This window comes from Telopea speciosissima, chromosome 11, assembly GCF_018873765.1.
Source record: "Telopea speciosissima isolate NSW1024214 ecotype Mountain lineage chromosome 11, Tspe_v1, whole genome shotgun sequence".
NCBI lineage: Eukaryota > Viridiplantae > Streptophyta > Magnoliopsida > Proteales > Proteaceae > Telopea > Telopea speciosissima.
The window spans coordinates 26,638,483-26,661,479 of NC_057926.1; the positions used below are offsets into that span (position 1 = coordinate 26,638,483).

The 22,997-nt window shown below is 37.7% G+C and overlaps 1 long non-coding RNA gene across 1 annotated transcript; it reads right to left on the reverse strand.

Annotated features, from left to right (window-relative positions):
- Window positions 1-3,167: 3,167 nt before the first annotated feature.
- Window positions 3,168-21,643, reverse strand: LOC122646761. Its single transcript, XR_006330692.1, has 3 exons — window positions 21,536-21,643; window positions 20,218-20,221; window positions 3,168-3,178 (listed from the first exon to the last, which is right to left on the reverse strand). It is a non-coding gene; the product is annotated as an uncharacterized LOC122646761 (long non-coding RNA).
- Between the last annotated feature and the right edge of the window lie 1,354 nt (window positions 21,644-22,997).

Consider the following 22,997-nt stretch of genomic DNA (forward strand, 5'->3'; position numbering starts at 1 on the left):
CCATCTTGCCCATGGCCATATGCTCAATGTGTGTGACCATATCAATGAAGGGTATTTATAATTCTTGAGATCAGAAGAGTGTAAAGTACATTATTATAGATTAAAACTGTGTGTGTTAAATATCAGAAATTTGGATACTCAACTGCCGAGCCTCCCTATCCCATTGATCCGCAACCATGTCAGCCAAAGGAATGTAGACATTTACAGATTAAGATTCTTATGTGAAAATTAGTATTTATTCCTTTTATCTACCTTCTATAAGAAGATCACTAGAATTAATGATAATTAAGTGGTTTAGATGGAGATAGAATTCTCATTGATGAGATACATGAATCAGAGAAATGAGTCAACATGGAAACTCGGACCCTTATGACAGATGAACCTCAATCTCAGGGACTCAAATCATCAATTTTATTTATTTATTTATAAGGAAAAAGAACACTAAACGGTGTTGTGTGTGGACATGTAGCTGTGCCCAGACACAACTTGGTGCGGAAAGATATACAGTTTGTCAAAATCGAACCGTCAAATAGGGAGGTATCACCATCAAAAGTTTACTGGCGAAATTGAAATTCACCGATGAAAAACCAGAATTCACTGGCAAAATTAAGTTCGTCATTGAACTCCCCTTTTCGCTACCGAATGGTTTTTACTATTTTTCCCTTCAAAAGGGTATTTTGGTCTTTTACATTTAAATTTAGAAAAATATGAGAAATCCCTATATATATACCTCTGTTTGCATGTCTATGTAATGATTTTTTGTGTTTTTCTCCAAGGGGCGTTTTGGTTATTTGACCATTTTAATCCCAAAAAATACAAAAAAAATTTGTTTACAGTAGGATTTACATTTTTCACTATATGTACTCATGTGTTAAGCCATATCCCACTGTTTTAGGTGTTAGTATGTATTTTTTTGATATTATGTAATTTTTGTTTAATTATTTAATGCATGCATTTAGGGTAGGTTTACTTTTATGTATAAAATATAGCATGCTTAGAATGAAAATTGCACTCTCTAATATGCCTGATGCATAATAATAGTATATATCAGTTTGTACATTTTACATAATTTTCTAATGTATGTATTATTTTATGTGTCTATTTCTACTTTTGCCCTTTATGGCTACTATTGTTAGGGAATTAGTAAACACTACTTGATAATGCTTTTAAATTCAAGAAAAATGCATGAATACTCTCTGTAATTTCCCCTTAAGGACATTTAGGTAATTTGGCCTTTTAATTCCTAAAAATGCAGTTAAAACCCAAAAAAAAACAAAATTATTTTTTATTTATTCAATCATACTTAAAATTATTTTGGAAAGTTTTCATGTACCTATATGTTCATTCAAAGCTTTTTTGCATAAAATTGTATTCCATTATCCTAGAGGGGTATTTTAGTAATTTTGGTAGGTTTGGGGAGATTTTGATTTTAACCTCAAATGTTGCATATTTTGGCATGAAAATGTTTTGAAACATTTATGATTTTTTTCAAGTTCTTTTGGAAGAAAAAAGTGATGTTGGTTGTATTTACCGTTTTTGCTATGCAAGGGCATGCCAATCATTTGACCTCTATCTCTGTATTGCACCTCATGAAATATTCTTCATTCATTCTCAGTGACATATTATGGGTATGTTTAGGCATCCAAATCCTTTTCCATGCATTTAGGGCATCTTAGCGGTCTTTTCTATTGCTTTTACTCTCAACGGGCATTTTTCTAATTTCACGCATGATTTTTGTCAGAATTTGCTTTTTCATGTTCCTTGCATGTTTTTAATATCATTAAAGCATGTATTAACAAATTTTTGCATCCAAATAAGGTTTTATGCATTTTTCTTGCATATCATCCCCCTAAGGGCAATTCTGACATTTTACAATATCAATGCTCACTTCAACCACAAGGTAAATGTTGTAACATTTTTCATCATGTTAAACCTATATTAGTTGTTTGATTAATCTTTAAAGTTTACCTTGGGACTTTGGCCTTCGAGTTAGGGTTTCGAATTAGGGTAAAATACATTAACAAGATTAACTAGGATTCATAATGTGCATAAGTACCTAACCTAGTGTTAGTAATTAGGATTAAGATATTCGTTCTAATTAGTTTAATTAGGTTCATAATCAATGTAAGTTAAACCTTCAAAAGTAAATTAGTTAGGTGCATAATATGTATAAAACAACAAGTGTAAGGTCTACGAAGACTGGTTCCGGCCAAGTGTTCTGGTGGTGCCTAACACCTTCCCCAAACATAACTTGACACTTATCTAGTGATCTGGGTAGACCTGCCATTGAGTTTGGAGTTAATTTAGTGTCCCTCCTACAAAAGAGGGACCTCATTTGGGGATCCTAAATCCTAACCTAGGTGGCGACTCTCTTTTTTCCAATCCACCCTCTTGTGTCATGAGAGAGTACTACCATAAAATCAAAGCAGTTTGATTTTCCCTCACGGATGCAGTTCGGATCTACTTGATCCATTGTACCTATAGTGTCTTTGGAATTGTGCCCAAGTGAAAGCCTCTATTGTTAAATTCAATGCCCAACTCCTTCACTTATGTGTTATGTATGTTCATTAGCTTCATGGAACATTCTTGACTTCTGTCTGTGGATTCAATGTGGCCCGAGATAGATATCAAGTTTGGAATGATCTACGGGTTTTGGCTGGCCAAAGCAATTCTAATGCCTTAGGTCAATACCGAGGATTTCAATGTGGTCCAGTTTGCGAGGGGAGAAGGTGGATGGTGATAATCTTGATGTTGATGCGGTGGAAGCATTTAATTCTTTCCTGGATGATTTAGGAATGACAAATCTAATATGTATGGGCTTCTTCCATACTTGGAACAATTAAGAGAATAGGACCCGAACGCATATCGTGCAACCTGCAACCTAGATATGGTTCTTACTAACGATGTGTGGTTGTCCTCCTTAAGCTCTTTTGAAGTTCACTTCATTGCGTCAGGAATCTTTGACCATTGCCTTAGTATAACCTTCATTTAGCCGTATATGTTTTTTGGGCTTAATAAGCTCTTTAAGTTTTTTGAGATGTGGAACAAACATGTGAGGATTTCTGTCATGTGGTAAGAGAAACTTAGACCAAACCATGCTTGAGAAACTCCCCTCCCTTGACGTCCTTGCTATCAAACTTAAAGAAGTTTAGACTTCTCTAAAACATTGGAATGCCACCTGCTTTTGTAACAATGAATCTTTGGTTCAATAGTGTAAACTTGACTTTTAGGCTATTTTGAAAAACCTGCATGATGGTCTAACACTAGGTTGGTTGAAGATGAGAAGATCTTATCTCAGGAGGTATCTGGATATATGCTCCCAAAAAAGAGTTGTTTGAGACAAAATGCTAGAGTTTTTTTTGGATGAATGAAAAATATATTAACGAAGCACAAAGAAACTCCCCCCTTCCCCTACCAAATAACAAAAGAGGGGGGAGAACACGGAAGAATACAAGGAGAATAACTGCACAACAAAACAACAAACTAACCTACAGCCTAATTAAGCTGAAGGATGACCACCCAAAGAAGAACAAAGGACATAATAAGACCTAAACAACCAGTCACCTATATATAAAATTGACCTTCTTCCCATTAGGATTATAGGGAGGAATGGAAGGGATCACCCAACTCCCGCTTTGATTCTTAGAAGCTAAGGAAAGATTCTCCTGATCCCAAAAAGCACCATTAGATTCATATAGCCCCCTACCATTGATGTCAACAGCACTATCATCCATATTAGGAGTAGTAGTCACCATGATCCCATTCAACTTATCAATTGGTGCATCCCGCACCAACTTGGATTGACAGTGCAAATGAGTCAACGAAGCCTGCAAAGAAGCTCCCAAAACGGCAACCATCTCAACATCCATCGAGCTTAATGAGGTGGGTAAAGGTTGGCTTCCATGCTCCTCCAAAACCGGACTGAGAGATGTTTCTCCCCCCAAATCAACAATTAATTCCAACCCATATGGAGAACTTGCTTCAGTTTCCATCTGACGGGGGCCATTCCCATGCTTCCTGGTTTTTTTATTTTTTTTTCTTTTTTGTTGTATCCCTTACTTCTTAGGCGTAGGAGGCCTAACTGGATTAACCAAATTGGCACCACCACCATCGCAAGGGAGATAGTGTTGGGGGCGGGTCTTCAACAATACACTCCAAAGTTCCACAAGCTAGGTCCAATTCATGGTCAGACTCAAGATTTCCTGGTTGGCTTGAGGAGCACAGGCTGCAGTATCGGTGGACTACAAGGAGAGGTTTGACACATGGAGACCAATTGAAGAAGGCCCTCCTAGGTCCGCAGTGACTTCAGAAGCCATTGAGTCACTAAAATGGCAATGCTCGGTAACAGCACCTGTTGCAACGGTCGACTCCCTTGCAGTGTCTAGATGTGGTCCCACTCCAATCTTCGGTGGTGGGAGGATGCCATCACCCTAGAGTCTCGTTTGCTGACCAGCCGAGCGCGGTCAGATAGTCTCATTCCGGTGGCTTAGCTTTGGGGCTTGAGGACGAGACGAAGGGGCAGTTGTAGTCTTTCCGCACTGGGCAGCATTGTGGTCAAATGAGCAGCAGCAAAGGCATTATGAAGGCACCCACTCATACGTAATGTCCTGTTCAAAACAAGAACTCCCTTCAGGGCAAATAGAAACTGTCCTTGGCAGTTCGGAAGACGCCATTATCTCAACACAAATACAAGCGAAGGAGAGACAATCTTTTAACTGCGTGACTCTGTTCCGAGTAGAGAGGGATGTCAATGGCACTGCCTATCATGCTCAACGCAGTGGGAGTCCATAGATGGAATGGCAATGTTGGAAGCCTCACCCACACTGGAATTGAAGACAGTTCCACTTGTTTCAGCAGAAGATTAGGATCCCATGGCCTTATGATTAGAGGTCTACGCATAAGATTCCAAGGCCCTTCTTCCAACACCCGCAATTTGTCTTCCTCGCTATTGAATTGAAAGACCAAAAACTGTTGTCTACAGCCATGATATCAACATGACTAAAAAGCTTCCACAAACGGGACAGGGAAGCTTTGATGAACTCAAAGGACAGCCTGCGACCAATGAAGAACCCAATGCACGTATTGTTCCAAAGATGGAGCTCTTCAGACACAACATTGGCAGAGCAGTGGATCACAAGTTTCCCATCAAAAGTAGAAGACTGGGAATAAAAGAGACTGATGCCCTCTTAAGCTGAAGGGGGAGGGCCAAAGAAAGAAGACCAAGACCTGCTCCGAGTCTCCGCACCAGACAAAGCAAATGAAGGGGGGATAGGATGCAATTCTGCCTCCCCGAGATACTCACAAAATTCGTCCTACTCCTAGAGCACCATGGACATCCAAAACTGAAAGGAAGGGGAAGAGGAACACAATTGGGGGAGGGGGTTATAGGGGAAGGATGGGGTAGGGGAGAGGACAGTGAGAAAGGGAGCTTGAGAGAGAGGGTGTTGCAGGTAGTGGTGGTGGAGGTGGTAGTGACAGCAGCAACGATGGTGATGGTGAAGGTGGAGTGACGGCAGCAACGGTGGTGGTGGTGGAGGCGCTGATGGGAGCAAAACACTATAGTTAATTGGTTGAAACTTGGGGACTCTAATTCTAGCTATTTTCACAGATCCTTGACAGTGAGGATTAATAGTAACTCTATTGCTAAGTTTTTAGCTCGAAGTGGGGCAATTCTTCTCAAACCAGAGGAAATCAAGATGGAGTGGCAAGGTACTTTAAGGGGATGTTTAACCTTGATAATCTCCTTGTTAGAGAGGTTATCCCAAAAGGTTTGATCAACAAGTTTCCTTCTTCTGAGAAATAGTTGAGGCTTGAGGCTTTCCCTTCTGATGAAGGGAATCCTTCTACCATCAAATCCATTAAAGCAAACAAATTCCTAAGGCTAGATGGATTCAACATGAATTTTTATTTCTACTTAGGACATAGTCAAAATTGATCTTATCTTAGTTGTTTGGAGTTTTTTCTTTGATTTTCACAAAATTAATGAGGTAATCAAACATTCATTTGTTTAATTCCTAAGATGAAGATGCGAGTTCCATTATTAATTTCAGACCCAATGCCCTTTACAACCTGATCTATAAGTTAATTATGAAGGTCTTGGAAAAAAGGATGGAAGAAGTGGTTGATGGGTTGGTCAATGTTAATCAATCTGCTTTCATTGAAGCCAGAAATATTTCTGATAACATTCTTCTCTATACTAAGCCTGTTCGTGGATTTAACCAAAAGTCTCACTTGCCTGTAGCTATGTCAAGTCTGTTAGTGGGTGCGGCCCATGTGCCATATCAACTCACATTTACACTAATTTGGGTTATTATCTTTAGATAATTAATACTTATGGTTGGGATAGCCATGGGACAAGTGGCGTAAGGAAGGTGGTAGCTATGAAACTACCATGGAATCACTCCTGTTATTAAAGAGAGCAATAGTTGTTAGTTACATGAAGTTACTCTCTTTTATTAAAGAGAGTAATGGTGACTAATTATATGAGATTATTCTCCTTTATTAAAGAGACTAATGTAACTATTGAGTTATTCTATTTTGTTTTGGTTGAATGAGTGTTTATAAACCGTCGAATTACTCTCCTTGATAGGAGGGAGTAATAGGACGGTTCAAGAGAGAGACCTGGTTTGAGCTATATATATATATATATGGAGGAGAATCCTATCAAACTCCATCATTGTCTGAAAGATCAACAAACCAGAATGCCCTCTTGTATTAAGATTTTCTAAGTTTTCCCAAGGTTTATTAGTGAGATGGCGAGACTGGGAGCAAGTGACAAGAGTAGGTCCAATTGAATTTTCGCATACGGATTGTACTCAATAATACCATGTTATTTGATATATTTCTATCAGTTGGTATCAAAGTAGGACCCCCACCCGCTATTTACCTTGGTCGAGAAAGTGTTTATACACATGGCCAATAATAAAGTTATCATTTTATTTTGTTGTGCCTTGTTTTGGCTGCACCCATGATGGCATGACAGCCATTTTTAAGATTGGTAAGCCATGAACAATAGCCACAACAAAAATGGGTGCAGCCTTGTGCAAAGACAATTCTTTTGCTGACTGTTAATATTTGAAATTAGAATTGACCACTTTGGTTCTGGTATCATTGATGTTTTGGTGAACATAGAAACATATTAATGATAGATCTATAATAATCAGAGACCATAATAGTGAACATAAAAATTTATTAATGATATAGAAATATATTATTGATAGAACTATAATAATGAGAAACCATGATGGTGAACATAGATTTATATTAATAATAGACAAAAAAATTGTGATCAATGCTACATTTAAAAAAAAAAATGAAAGTTAAAGTGGTTTTAGAAAATCCTTGTTTATAAAATATTAAATTTAAAATCTATTTTGAAATGCTTTTATAGACAACTAGATTGTGGATTTTGCTATCTTGCACAAGGAACATGGGTGCTAACATACACTGGGCCCACATGCTAACATGCACCACCATTGGGAGGATATTTCCCATGCTACTGTTTTGTTCAAGTTTGCCTAGCCTTTTTGTGAAAAGAATTCTAAGCCATGTTAGTTCTGATATAAAAATAAAGTTTTGGTTGGATTCTGTATTCTATTAAGGCTAAATTGGAATTTGCCTTTTACATTAGTTTCGTTGTTTTGGGCCCTATTTAATTGCTCATTAGACACAATATTTTGAACCAATATAAACTCAATTGTGTGACAAATTCATGTGACACTTTAAGTTAAATTGAGTAAGATGTCAAATTTATAAAATTGTCCTTCAGTGGTCTCTAGGAGTTGCCATAGCACACTAAAGATCAAATTTTGACAATTATGAAAATGTAAGGACTTGGTATCTAAAACTTGCAACTAATATGTGAAAAAGAGTACAATCCCCACAGGAAAGTGTTAGTTTTCATGTATGAAGTTGGGATAAGATGGAATACTTAGAATCTTGATGGGGAATTCTTCTGGCCCATAGGTACGGGGTTCTCCTATATAGATGTAAAGTACCTTAGTCTTATTGATTAAGAACAAACTTTTGTCAGTTATAGTGAAGCCCACAGGAAGGTTGTAGTTGACACTAGTTTGTGGCTGAAAATAATATGGGTTGTTTTAGCACTAAATTTAGTACGCCATGTAATTAAATATTATTTAAATTTATATGTATGCAGTTTTACTTGATAATCAATTTAGACTTCCTACGCTTATTAGTGATAACTTCGCCGATTGGAGAGAGAAAGCTCTCCTTACCTTGGGGTGTTTGGACCTAGATTTGGCAATCCATATAGATGAGTCGATCTACAGCTCTCACGGACTTTAGTACACCAGAAGAGAAGGCTCACTATGAATGCTGGGAACGGTCTAACCGTCTCAGTCTGATGCTTATCAAAGCAAATGTAAGCAAGAGCATCAGATGATCAATACCTGATAATGGGAATGTCAAGGACTACCTAAAGGCTATTGAAGACCAGTTTGTGAGCTCTGAGAAGGCCCTAGCAAGCACTTTGATGGGACAACTTTGTTCTCTAAAATATAGTGGAGGTAAAGGAGTGTGTGAGCACATAATGAGAATGCGAGATATAGCAGCTCAGCTCAAAGCTATGCACATAGACATCTTGAAATCTTTCCTTATGCACTTTGTTCTCAACTCTCTCTCAAAGGAATATGGATCCTTTAAAGTCTCCTATAACACACAAAAGGAGAAATGGTCAATCAATGAATTATTGATTATGTGTGTTCAAGAAGAGGAGAGGCTGAGATCTGAGAAGGTGGAAAGTGCACACTTGACAACCTATGAGAAAGGACAATCCAGTAAATCTCCGCACAAGAAGAATAAGAAAAAGCCTGTGAAGAAACAAGGCAAATTAGAACCCAAATGCTTCTTTTCCAAAAAGAGAAGTCATTTTAAGAAGGATTGTCTAGAATTCAAGGGATAGAAGGAGAAGAAAGGTATGTCATTTAGTTATGTTTGCTTTGAATCTAATTTGGTTGATTTCAAGCATAATTGGTGGATTGATTCGGGTTGCACAATCCATATTGGCAATACCTTACAAGGATTTCAGAGACAAGGCCGCCGAAGGAAAATGAGACTCGTGTGTACTCCGTAAATACGGTGCAATCTCAGGTGGAGGCTGTTGGTGTCTATAGACTTATTTTGTAGATTGGTCATGTCCTGGATCTGGAGAGGGCCTTTTATATTCCGTCATTCACAAGAAATTTAGTATATATATCACAATTAGCACATCAGGGTTATGTGTTTAATTTTGATGAAATAAATTTAACCTTGTTTAAATACAATGTTATTGTTGGTACTGGATTATTAGTTGATGGTTTATACCTCTTGAGTTTAGATCCTAGTTTTGAAAGTAATTTACTTACTTCAAATAGTAGTATTGGCATTACATGAAATATGATTGATGATAATTCTTCCAAATTGTGGCACCAAAGATTGGGTCATATCTCACAAGACAGACTCAAGAGGTTCGTAAAAGATGGAGTTCTTAAAACTCTAAATTTTACTGACTTTGGTGTTTGTGTGGATTGCATCAAAGGAAAGCAAACCAACAAAATCAAGAAGGGTGCTAATAGAAGTTCTGAGACGCTAGAGATCATACACACGGATATCTGTGGACCATTTGCTACACCTTGTCTAATGATCAGTGATATTTCATCTCATTTATTGATGACCATACGAGGTTTATGTACCTCTATCTTTTAGTTCATAAAGACAAGGCACTAGAGGCCTTTAAGAATTATAAGGTAGAAATAGAGAAACAAATCAACAAAGCAATTAAAATTATATGTTCAAACAGAGGTGCTGAATACTATGGGAGGTACACAAATTCTGGACAAAAACAGGGTCCATTTTCTAAATTCCTTCAAGAGCAAGGTATAGTACCACAGTACACCATGCCTGGGTCTCCGAACCAGAATGACCTAGGTGAAAGAAGGAATAGAACACTGATGGAAATGGTTAGAAGTATGATAAGCAATTCAAATCTACCCTTAATCTTATGGAGCAAAGCCCTAAAAATGGCAGTATATATACTGAACAGGGTACCATCAAAGGTTGTTCCAAAGACTCCTTTTGAGCTCTGGAAGGATGGAAACCAAGTTTAAGACATAAACGAGTATGGGGTTGTGCAGGCGAAGTGAGGGTAAATAACCCACATGAAGGGAAACTGGACATGAGAATAGTCAGTGGTTTTTTCATTGGCTATGCTGAAAGGTCAAAGGGTAATAGATTTTATTGCCCATCCCATGCGCTTACCATTGTAGAATCTAATAATACAAGATTTCTAGAGGATGGCAACATCAGTGGGAGTACACAGTTGAGGAATGTGAAGTTCATTGAACTACCTATCCCAACAACTATTTCCACATCTGAGAGTGAAGGGTACATATCCTTTATTCCCTTTAATGAGGGATCATCTAGTGGATTGGTACCTCGTCAAAATGAAATTGTTATCGAGCCTGTTATTCAAGCTGAGCTTATTGTTCAATATGAAAATACAAATATTGAACAATCAGTTTTAAGAAGATCCTCAAGGGAAAAGAAATCAGTAATACCTTCGGATTATCTTGTCTATCTCCAAGAGTATGAGGGTGGAGTTGGAACTCAAGTAGATCCAATCTCATACTCGCAAGCCATGAATAGTTAAGACTTGAACTTGTGTCTTAATACCATGAAAGAGGAAACAGAGTCTATGGCTAAAAACCAAGTTTAGGAACTTGTTGAGTTGCCCGAGGGTGCATCTACAGTTGGATGCAAATGGATTTTCAAAATCAAAAGGGATCCTAATGGTAACATTGAGAGATACAAGACTCGACTTGTGGCGAAAGGATATAATCAAAGAGAAGATATTGATTATAAGGAAACCTTTTCACCGGTTTCAAGAAAGGATTCTTTTTGAATCATTATGACACTTGTAGCTCACTTTGATCTTGAGCTACATCAAATAGATGTAAAAATGACTTTCTTAAATGGAAGCCTTTTGGAGGAGGTTTACATGGATCAACCAGAAGGTTTTTCATCGAACAAGAGAGATAGGTTTTTCATCGAACAAGAGAGATCATTTGACCTATAAGCTTAAGAGGTCCATATATGGGTTGAAACAAGCTTTCCGATAATGTACTTGAAATTTGACCACATGATTATCATATTTGGATTTGTGGAGAATCATGCATATCAATGCATCTACTTCAAGACCAAATGAAGTTTCATCATTTTGGTACTACATGTGGACGACATACTTTTAGCTAGCAGTGATCTTGGCTTGTTATATGACACGAAGCAGCATCTGACTCGTCATTTCGATATGAAGGACATGGGTGAAGCTTTCTATCTTAGGCATAGAGATTCATCGGGATAGGTCTAAGAAGATCTTAGGATTATCGCAACGAGAAAATATCGAAAAGATATTAGAGCGTTTCAGAACGAAGAATTGTTCGTCAAGTGTAGCACCAATTGTGAAGGGTGACAGACTTAGTCTAGACAATGCCCAATGAATGTCTTAGAGGAGCAAGTGATGCTAAACATCTTGTATGCATCTACAGTTGACAAATTGATGTATGCACAGGTCTGTACTATGCCTGGCCTCGCCTTTGCAGTGGGAGTTCTAGGAAGGTTCCAAAAGAACCCTGGTATGCCACATTGGACAGAAACAAAGAAAGTGCTCATATACCTTTAAGGCACCAAGGATCATATGCTGACATATAGGCATGTTGATAACTTGGAGTTAGTTGGATATTCAGATTCGGACTATATTGGGTGTGGAGATACAAGAAAGTCGACATTCTAATGCATCTTTCTGCTAGCTGGCGGAGTAGTATCCTGGAAAAGTGTTAAGCAGCCAATGACTGCATCCTCTACTATGGAAGCAGAGGTGGTGGCGTGCTATGAGGCTGTCTCTTGGGCTTCATGGCTACAACATTTTATTACAGATCTCAAGGTGGTTCCGTCTATCGAGAGGTCGATACGAATCTTCTATCATAATACTGCAGCCGTACGGTTCTCTAACAATACATGCTCTATAAGTCGGTGTAGACACATGGAGATTAAGTATTTTGTTGTGAAAGAGGACGTTGGGGATCATCGTGTTACGATAGAGCATATTGGTATTGAGGAGATGATTGTCATCCCATTCACAAAAGGGCTTCCACCCAAAGTATTTGTGGAGCATGTAGGTCGCATGGGTCTTTGTAAATTTTTATGTACCTAACACCTTATTGTATATGTATTGCAATGTTAAGTTGATGTATTCCCCTATTCGATAAATGTCATTCATATATTTTATGCAAATTAAGTTGGAATGATATGTGCCTATTAGTTTGAAAAGGCAATTAAACTAACAAGGATTAATATGAGTTAATTCTTAGTCTCGTCACATGAAGAGTTCATTTTGATAAAGAAAAACTCATTGTAATACATGAAAGGAAGTGTTCCTGTTAATGGACATGTACCGCCATGATTTGTAAGTTGAAATTTTTTATTTTGATAATCAGTTGTCCAAAAGTCATGATTGTGATTAATTGTATGGCCATACATCAGGTTTACCAACCAAATGAATTGTTGCTTAGTGGCATCATGGTCCAAGCAGGAGAATGTTAGTAGGTGTGGCCCATGTGCCACCTCAACTCACATTTTCACTACTTTGGTTTATTATCTTTAGACAATTAATACTTATGGTTGGGATAGTCATGGGACAAGTGGCATAAGAAATGTAGTAGCTATGAAACTACCATGGAATCACTCCCCTTATTAAAGAGAGCAATAGTTGTTAGTTACATGAAGTTACTCTCTTTTATTAAAAAGAGTAATGGTGACTAGTTATATGAGATTATTCTCCTTTATTAAAGAGACTAATGTAACTATTGAGTTATTCTCTTTTGTTTTGGTTGAATGAGTGTTTATAAGCTGTTGAATTACTCTCATTGATAGGAAGGAGTAATAAGACGGTCCAAGAGAGAGACCTGGTTTGGACTATATAATATATATATATATATATATATATATATATATATATATATATATATATATGGAGGAGAATCCTATCAAACTCCATCATTTTCTGAGAGACCAACAAACCAGGAAGCCCTCTTGTGTTAAGATTTTCTAAGTTTTCCCAAGATTGATTAGCGAGATGGCGGGACTGGGAGCAAGCGACAAGGATAGGTCCAATTGAATTTCCGCATACGGATTGGACTCAATAATACCATGTTACTTGTTGTATCTTTATCAAAGTCTTCATGGGAACAGTCCTAAATCTATGATCATTTTCGTGGACATATCTGAAGAGGAGAAGGAATGCTTGAGGGGGCCAAGGGTATCTACCGGTGAAGCATTTTGGTCTCTATCTTATCTTGGCCGAGCTTCTTGCCCATCACTGTACTCCTATCTTGGACAACCTGAGGAAAAAAAACTTCAACTCTGAAAGTCAAAGCTTCTTTCTTATATAAGCCGCCTAGTATTGGTTAGGGTAATTATCTAGAGTTATGTTTATTGGACAGATATATTTGGGCTGCATCAATCTTTCATACAAAAGGTGGAGTCTTAGATGAGAGCTTTTCTATGGAAAGGCTCTAACAATAATAAGTTTATGAACATGGTTGGGTGGTCTTTAGTCTATCTCCCCAAGAAAGAAGGGGGCTTGTGTCTAAAAAGAATCAAGGAGGTTAATCATCAAGCAGGAATTCTTAAGCTTGTGTGAAAGTTATCTTTTAGGAGTAATGGTATATGGGTGGAGTGGATTTACCCTTGGTTTCTCAAACATGATTCATTGTAGACTATCTCATGCCCTTTTGATGATTCTTGGCCTTGGAGGAAGATTGTAAAATATAGATCATTGGTTGCCCATGCTATCAAAATGAAGATTGATACAAGTTCTTCTACCTTTCTTTAGTTGGATAATAGACATCCTCATAGGATTCTTCTCAGTACATATAAATGTCATCTTTCAATTTCAAACTTGGATATAGAATGATAAAAATATCTACATCAGTTCACACCCCTTAGTATTTAATTTTACAATGGTTACAAGGTAGGTATGGTGTGAGGTGGAGTAATGCTAATGTACTGAATCTTTCAAATTAATATTAGGGAAAAGCCTAGGCATGCAGCCAAGGTGCCTAACATGTGTCAACCTCTCTCCTCTCCCTTGGAAAAGACCCCCTTATCCTCCTATGTTCAACCCTATGATTGATGTATGCCACTAACTTATCAAAAGTTGGCGACATATCCAAGCCTCTCACTTAATATTATACCCAACATTATTTATCTTACCATATGAGTTTTCATATCATAGATTGTATATATGGCTGACTAGGATAATTGATCTTGATTGATCCTTATTTGATTCTTTCCATTATAGCCAGCACAATCTTAGGATGTAATTAGTCTCTAATTTGGGATAATTGATCCCTTGTAAACATGTATAGATTTATCCCTCCATATCAATGGAATACTCACATAAGTTTCCATTCAATCCAATATTGCATATCTCCATATCATATGCTTAACATGGTATCAGCCTAGACACAGTTCTTGGGCATTCTTCTTTCTCTTTTTCAATGGGCGATCCCACAGCTCCACTCCCTGCTGCTACTACCATCTCACCCACCTCTCCTTATTTTCTTTATAGTTTTGATCAGCCGGGTACAGTCCTTGTCACCCCGCTGCTTGATGGTGACAATTTTCCCACTTGGATTCGCGCCATGCTAATGGCTCTTAAAGCCAAGAACAAACTCCAATTTCTTGATGGTTCTTTGCCCAAACCGGAGCCTACTTCGATTGATTTTTCTTCTTGCATTCGTTGCAACCATATGCTTCGTTCTTGGATTGTTCACTCCACGGTTCCTACTTTGCTCACAGTTTTTTTTGGTTCGACACTGCCCGTGATGCTTAGCTTGACTTACAGGCTCGGTTTTCTTAAAAGAATGCTCCTCAGATTTTTGAAATTCGACGTTCAATCTCCACCTTGTGCCAAGGCCATGACTCTATTTTGACTTACTATACCAAACTCAAAGGTCTCTGTGATGAATTTTCTTCTTATCGCACTCTATCGACGTGCACTTACGGCACTGTTACTACACTTCATGGCTTGTTTGAATCTGATTCTCTTATAGATTTCTTACAAGGCCTCAATGATTGTTATTCGACCGTTCGAACATCGAGATGAATCATATCAAAACAAGCAAGTATAGATATAGAACTATTAGGAAATAGTAAACGAGTCTATTTTGCCAACAGACAAACAGTACATAAACAGTCCTTGTAAAATAAAATACTAGAGTCCAAATATTTCAAAGAAGAAATAATGGAAGAACCCGGGTGACCGAGGCGACAATGCCATAGGTCATAAGAGGAATGATCAGAAGTAGCAACGGAGTGATGGAGAAGATCCAAGACTGGTTATTGTATTCTTCTTGGTTCTAGCCCTATCTCCTGGAAGACCAAGAAGCAAACCACTGTATCACGCTCCTCTACCGAAGCAGAATACAGGGCTATGGCCATTGCCACATGCGAGTTTGTCTGGATCTCATATTTGTTGAAAGACTTAGGGATAATATCTTTTTCCCCCACACCATTATTTTGTGATAATCAAGTGGCCCTTCACATTGCATCTAACCCTATTTTTCACGAACGCACAAAGCACATTGAAATTGACTGCCATGTTGTTCGTGAGAAACTTCAACAAGGATTCTTACTACCTATCAAAATTACTAGTTCAGACCAATTGGTTGACCTCTTCACCAAGTCACTCAATCGTGAGCAATTTTGTCATCTCAGTTCCAAGTTGGGCTTTTGTGACCTTCACGCTCCAACTTGAGGGGTAGTCTTACCATATGAGTTTTCATATCATAAATTATATAAATTGATCTTAATTGATCCTTATTTGATTCTTTCCATTTTAACCAGCACAATCTTAGGATGTAACTAGTCTCTCATTTGGGATAATTGATCTCTTGTAATCATGTATATATTTACCCCTCCATATCAATGGAATACACACACAAGTTTCCATTTAATCCAATATTGCATATCTCCATATCATATGCTTAACAATTTACCTGATAAAAAATCATATCATACCTCCCACAGACCAAAATAAGGGCAGATCAGCAACGTGGCTACCCACCTTATTTGGTCCCTTGGCCTCTATAGTTAGTCTATGTATTTATTTATTTATTGGGTAAACATAGTTAGTCAATTTTGTTCGGTCTGATAAACGGGCTGATACCAAAACCCAATCAATCAATTAAAACCAGTCCTTAAATCCCAGACGAAATCAATTTTTAAATTCACTCATTCGGTTTAAGCTTTGTATTTGATCCAACTAGATTAACGCGGAAAGGGAATCGGTAGGTTACCGCTTAGCCTTAGCTACTCCATGAAACCCAAGCTCGGTCAACAAGGGAAACTCGGGAGAGGGTGGTCGTAGATCAGCTCAGCAAGGGAAGCAAGACGGATATCCAATCTCACCGGCATTTCAACGGTGAAAGTTATGGTTTAGTTGTCTATCTGTGGGTCCGACCTTAGTATCCACGCTGGCTTTGTCCCGGTGCATATCGTGGTCTGTTTGGAGAGATTTTGGGTTAAGGTGACACTAGCCGAAGATTTGGGTCGAATTCTACACGTTGTTGGTTAGTGATCTACGACCAACCTTTTCTTGCTGCTGATCGTAGACCACTCTCTCCCGATGGTCGAGCTGATTTACCACTAGCACCCCTGTTGAGTTTTGGTTTTTTTGCTGGGCACACGCCTGACTCTCCATTGGGCTCATCCGTTGCTTGGTTGAGATACAGATGCTCAATTGAGCCATAACTTATCATGAAATTTACTAGCTAACTTGATTGTTAGAACCATATCTTAATTATGAGAGAAGGATAGGCACACTACTCGCGTGTGGTGAGCTAGTGGGAGGCACCACTGGGGAACGTGGACAAGGTATCATACATTAGGGGTAGGAGATCATTTCAAAGGAGTGCTGGAGGAAGAGAGATAAACATAGTGGCCACTTGTTGTCACTGAAAACAATTGCTTGCTCATTTGGTTGGTGCCTTACTAGTAAAGTGTAGGCTTCCGCAAGATCATGTGTTTGACTTGTGCTATAAGGCACCCCTTTCCCCTCCCCCCCTCCCCCTCTCCTCTTGGTATCAGATAGGGGTGCAAGTTTGGCCCTGTTGGCTCAAACCCGCCCTGAGCCCGAACAGGGCCTGGGCTAAAGATTTCTAGCCCTGAGGGCAGGTTAGGGTCAGAAATGCCTGGCCCTGAGTCAGGGTTGGGTCGGGTCTGGGTTGAGGCCTCGGGCTCAGCCCGACCCTAATTTTGGCCCTGATTTTGACCCTAATCTTGACCCTGATTTTGTCCCTGATCTTGACCCTGATTTTGACCCTGATCTTGGCCCTGATCTTTGCCCTGATCTTGACCCTGATCTTGACCCTGATCTAGACCCTGGTTTTAAACCTGATTATGTATAATGATAATATGATATTATATTATATAAGAAATTATTAATGTAACAAATAACAACAAGGGTTCATAAATTAGCCTTTTAAGTACATTATATATTATATAATCTATAATCAGGATTGGGAAGAATTAATGTGTAAATTCATTGAACAAATAAAAGGTTGAGAGAGTGAGTGACTGAGAGGTATTAGAGGTCTGAGCGGGACACAAGAAAAAATTTGACCTCTTAAGTACAAATGCAAAGCAACATCACAATGCAAAGCAAAAACCAAATTAATTAGTTCTTAGATGAAGACAATTATTCCAACATGATGCAAAATATTTTGTGCAAAAAAAAAAAAAAAGCCAAATAAAATAGAAGCAAATCTCCACATTCAAGGGAGTACTCTTTAGTCTTTCTCATTTGAAGAATTGTTGAGTCAAAATTTGGCATCTTTTGTATGCGATCTATCTTGAAATGTTTGTTTATTGTTGGAGATATTACATTGATGGAACTTTTTTAATGTAAAAACTAGATAACTTATTAAATGTTGACAAGTAGGTTTGATATTAATTAGCTTTGTCATGAGTAATGGGATAAAATTTGTAGTTGGAGCAAATGTCATTGTTAGTATTTGCTATTATGTTGATCATTCATTTGATAACAACAACAATTTTTGTTGGAAATTTTCATTATTTGATTATTATAGTTATAATTATAAAAGTATTAGCAGTTGGAGTTTGGTTTACTTTCATTAAATTTGTTTTTCTATACCAGTTAACAGGTAATGCATGTTGTTATTTGATAATGAAAAATTTATAACTTTATATCATAAAATGAGAGAGTGCTACCTGCTTGTGTAAAAGCATGCGTGGTCATGGCTTGTGGGAAAGCATGCGTGGTCATGGCTTATAGATATAGTCTGTTTGCACTCTATACAATGAAAGCATATAGTCTATCAGGGTCAGGGTCAGGGCCAGGGTCAATAGGCCAAGCCTGGCCCAATCAGGGCCAATCAGGGTGGGCTTGGGCTGGGCTTGGCCCATCAGGGTTAGGGTCAGGGTCAGGGTTTTTAGGCCCTGAGTCAGGGTCAGGGCGGGTCTGGGCTGAGCTAAGGGGACTCAGGGTTGGGCTAGGGTTTTAAAAAGCCCGACCCAACCCGACCCTGTTGCAGCCCTAGTATCAGAATAGCCTATCCGGATTGGTATCAACACCCACCGATCCGGATTTCGATTCCTGATTGATCCCATATTGGAGTAGTGGTACGTACCAAGGGTAAATGTCAATTTTTGTACCAAGGTTAAACAAGTTAAAAATCAATTTTTAAAGAAAAACAATAGCAAAATCACCCAATCCCAACCGATATTGGCCAATCTAGGATCAGTATCAGATCAGTTATGATACCGTGAACTTAGCAAATTGTAACAAAGTACAAATGGGCCAAACTGAACCCAAGAAGACTGGGCCATAAGTGGTCAGTTTCAGTCAGTCGGGCCTTCTATGACACTGAAATGGTCAGTTATTTTCACGGGTTGGCTTCAATTGAAATTGAGATGGACACACTTATACCCCTTATGGGAAAAACAACGCTAATCGGTCGAATAGTTCTTGTGCCTAGACATTGGATTGTGTAAAATTACCGTTCAACCTCTAATGAACTAAAAAATCCCATTCACTTAAATACTTCCACATGCACTCTTATTGGGCCCTATATGGCTACACTAGTGCAGGTGCTACATGAGCGGTAAGCCATTCTCTTGCCCCTAACGTATTATATGGTAAGATAGACAGGTCTTAATCAATGGGTCGTCGTCGGTCAATCAGTTTGGACTTCTCAGCTAATTGTGTAGTGATACTAGCCGCTCACATGATGGATCACAGCTATCTTATCTTTTTACGAGTTCATTTGACTAAAATTCCACTTTGCCAGTTTGCTCATTAAATAGAAATTTGATTTTATAGTTCTCAAAATTGGAATCTACTATATATACTTATAATTGGTTCACTAATTAATTCAAATATGAAACGATTTTAAACTACTGAAAATGTAAAGTGTCACTAACTTGGAAATAATTAATAGGGAAAGAGAACCCACTAAAATAGAATTAATAAAGCTAACTCAAAGCCAAATTGCTTTATGAAGTATGAACAACACCATACCAAATAAGTTGATATGGAAAAGTCGTTGCCTTTACTGCTCTGATTCATCATGTTTAATGGAAAAAGAATAAAAGAAGGTATGAATTTCCAAAAACTCGGAAGTCATTACTTATGAAGTCAGAAATCTTTTTTCTCATTTCTATTGCCGCCCCAGCCACTTCAAGAAATAGTCATACATGCCGCAATAACTCATTTGATTCTCCGAAGAATATTCAAATTCAATCTCCTGGTTAACTCATTAATGATCTATTTGGTTGCAAGGGGCATTAAGGGAAGGGGAGTAAAGTTTTTCAAACCTAAATAGGAAATTTTTGTAATCATTATATAACATGGTTGTATAAACTAATACAATTTCTTATTATATTTAGTAATGATAGTTTTTAGATGTGATTTTATTACTTTTTAAATCCAAAAGGGTTTGGATTAAAAGTAAACTGAAATTTAATAACCAAATAAAGAATGATTTGGAGTTAGTTTGATGAACATAAGAGGTAATAATTACAAAGGTTTTTTTTTTTTAATTTAAAAATTTCACTTTCACTTGCAATACCCTTGCAATCAAACGGACCCTAAATAGTTGGATTTTCATCCTCTCAAATGCGGTGCACTCACCAGTGCACCACACTTAAACATCGAACCATTGCGTCTTTTTATCCTTTCAAGTGTTGGGTGGACATTTGGATTCTTAAGTGTGGTGCATTGCCTTGAGAGGACAAATTTCCCTAACCAGGTTGAGTTTGGGGCGGTAAGGTTTGGAATTGCCACCTCTATCATTCGCAGTTTTTTTTTCCTTTTCTATATTTATTTTGTGAAAAGATTGGTATGAGTAAGGGAAACCAAATCATATGAGATTAGTAAATAGTGCTATCTACATTGGCAAAAAAGATTCCAGATCAATGTCATATATCCAGCGTTTTAGGAATCTGTATTGGACTTATTGGCCGATCAGTATCGGTATCAACCATTCCCAATACCGACCAACATGGTATCAGTGATTCAGCTTGAACCCTGGATTTTTTGTGGAAAAAAAATGACTTCTTGATCCATCGGCCTAATACAAACTAATATGGTTGATATGGATAGATATCGAGATCGATATCCATGGTGACCAAAACTAAACTTCTCTTATGGATCGTTAGGAAATGTTGGTGCTCATTTATTTATAGGAGAGGATTTTTTGGTCTGGCAATCGGATTAATATCACCTCAATTTGCATGCCTGTCAATTTCCTCAAGATCCTAGATCTCTCGATTTGAGAGACTCTTTCCTGGTCTACCCATGAAGAAAAGTTTTGACTTTATTTGTAACCAGAAAATTTTAAAGGTATAAAGAATGAGGCATGTCATATAGAAAATCTCAACATCAACAAGGCCATTTGCATCTAGCACTTCTTTAATAGTGAAAATCCTTCTGCAATGATATGCATTGTAAGGACAAGATAAGGGCTTAAAAACCCGGAATTATGATATGGATCGATCTCAGATGATTCCAATCCGATCCCATCCTGATTGGAATCGGCCTGGAAAACCCAAAAACCAAGTTGTAGATGTTAGGGACTTCTGATTCAATTTGGACCCAAGAATCCTATAGGCTTCGTTTGGTTGCTAAGGGAATTAAACGGAAGGGAAGTGAAATTTTCATACTTAAAAAAGAAACTTTCATAATCATTACCCCATGTGACTATCTCACTAACTCCAAATCATACCATGTTTGGTCATTAAATTTTGATTTACTTTGCATCCATTTCCCTTTAGTTCAAAAAGTATAATAAAAATTACATGTAAAATGTATCTGGTTATGGATCTGTACACTTGTATATAAACATCAAATCCCTATTATAGTTACAAGATAGGAATATATTACCGTTTCTGGATTCCCCATCATTCATGTTAAGTCTCAACATCAGCTTCCATTATTTCTTGGAAGTAAAAATTCAACTAAATGCACAAAAATAGGGTCTAGACACATTATACATCTCTTCTAAATAAACCACCCTCTTATTTCTTTTGTTTCTCTGTATTTCTGGGGATTGGAGTAATCTCCATACAATAGAATTCAGAAGCTTCTTCATACTTTTGCATGGGCCCATAAGTACTATATATAGTGGAAGTACAAACTTGAACATACTCAAAAAGATCGAATGAAAATGAGCTACTCCTCACTCTTATGTATATGCTAGTGCAAAATCTTTGTTAGAAATACTGGAATCAAAAGGAAGAGGACAGAAAGATAGCCTGAGTCGAACGAGAACGTTCTGTGCTTAAGACAGTATTTGCACCCTATTACTGCACTAAGTTGCAACAAATCTGCCTCCCAAGATAAAACAGGCTGGACTAATTACTGATTTGCAGAAACAGTAATCACTTGAAACTGTTAGAGATTTTGTTAATGCCTGACTGACTGAAATCGTACCACAAAAATTGAATCCTTTGGACTGTCCATTTCACCTTTATTTATAGTGGTAGGTCTATCCCTTCAAGACACCTCATGGAATGGGTGTGTCCATTGACATGAGTGGACAAGATTAAAAGATTTTAATCCAAGAACTTATATGTAAGTGTCTCTTGAAGATACCCCATGGTGTAGATGTGTCTCTTGGATCAATGGATTAGGTTAAAAGATTCTAATCCAAGTGCTATGAATGCACCTATACAAATGGATATGTCTCTTTGAAGATACATGTCCCTTAGCCAAAAAACCAGGCCAACAATGAACCAAATAATGACCCAAAATCACCAAAAAACCAGACCAATATTGAACCAAAGAATGACCCAAAATCGTCCACACAATTATTGAAAAAATTCCAATAATTTCTCCCAATTTTTAAAATAATTGAGTCTCAGTCAATAACCTCTCTGTACCTTTAAATCATATGTACATAAAGGTGTCTTTCGACTTGAACCTTCATGTTGTCAAAATACATTAGGACTTGTCAAAATCGAAGTGGACGAGGCCTTGAACTTAGAATTTATAGCGATAAATCTCATATACTAGACATATGATTTACTTCACATAGTTTCAAAAATACTCGAACATTTATGACCTTGTGCTCTCATCTTAGGTTTTCATAAGTGCCTTAGAGACAAGCTTTGAATCTCGTAGAAGCGGCCCCACTTCCTGCACTTATATAGGTAAATATAATAATATGCAAATGTATGACTTGCATTTTCTATAGGACATAGATTCATTAAAGGATTGATCCTATCCTCTGTCTGTTTCTCCATACATACATATACTACCTTGAAATGACAAGAGATATTATCTCTACTAATTAAGTGCATAACCGGTTATTACTACAAGTGTTTTTCCATTGAACTAGATGACTAAATGTCGGTCTAGTATCTATTTGGTTTCCACTTGCAGGTTACCTCTCATTTAAAAGCTTTAAATCCATCTCCTT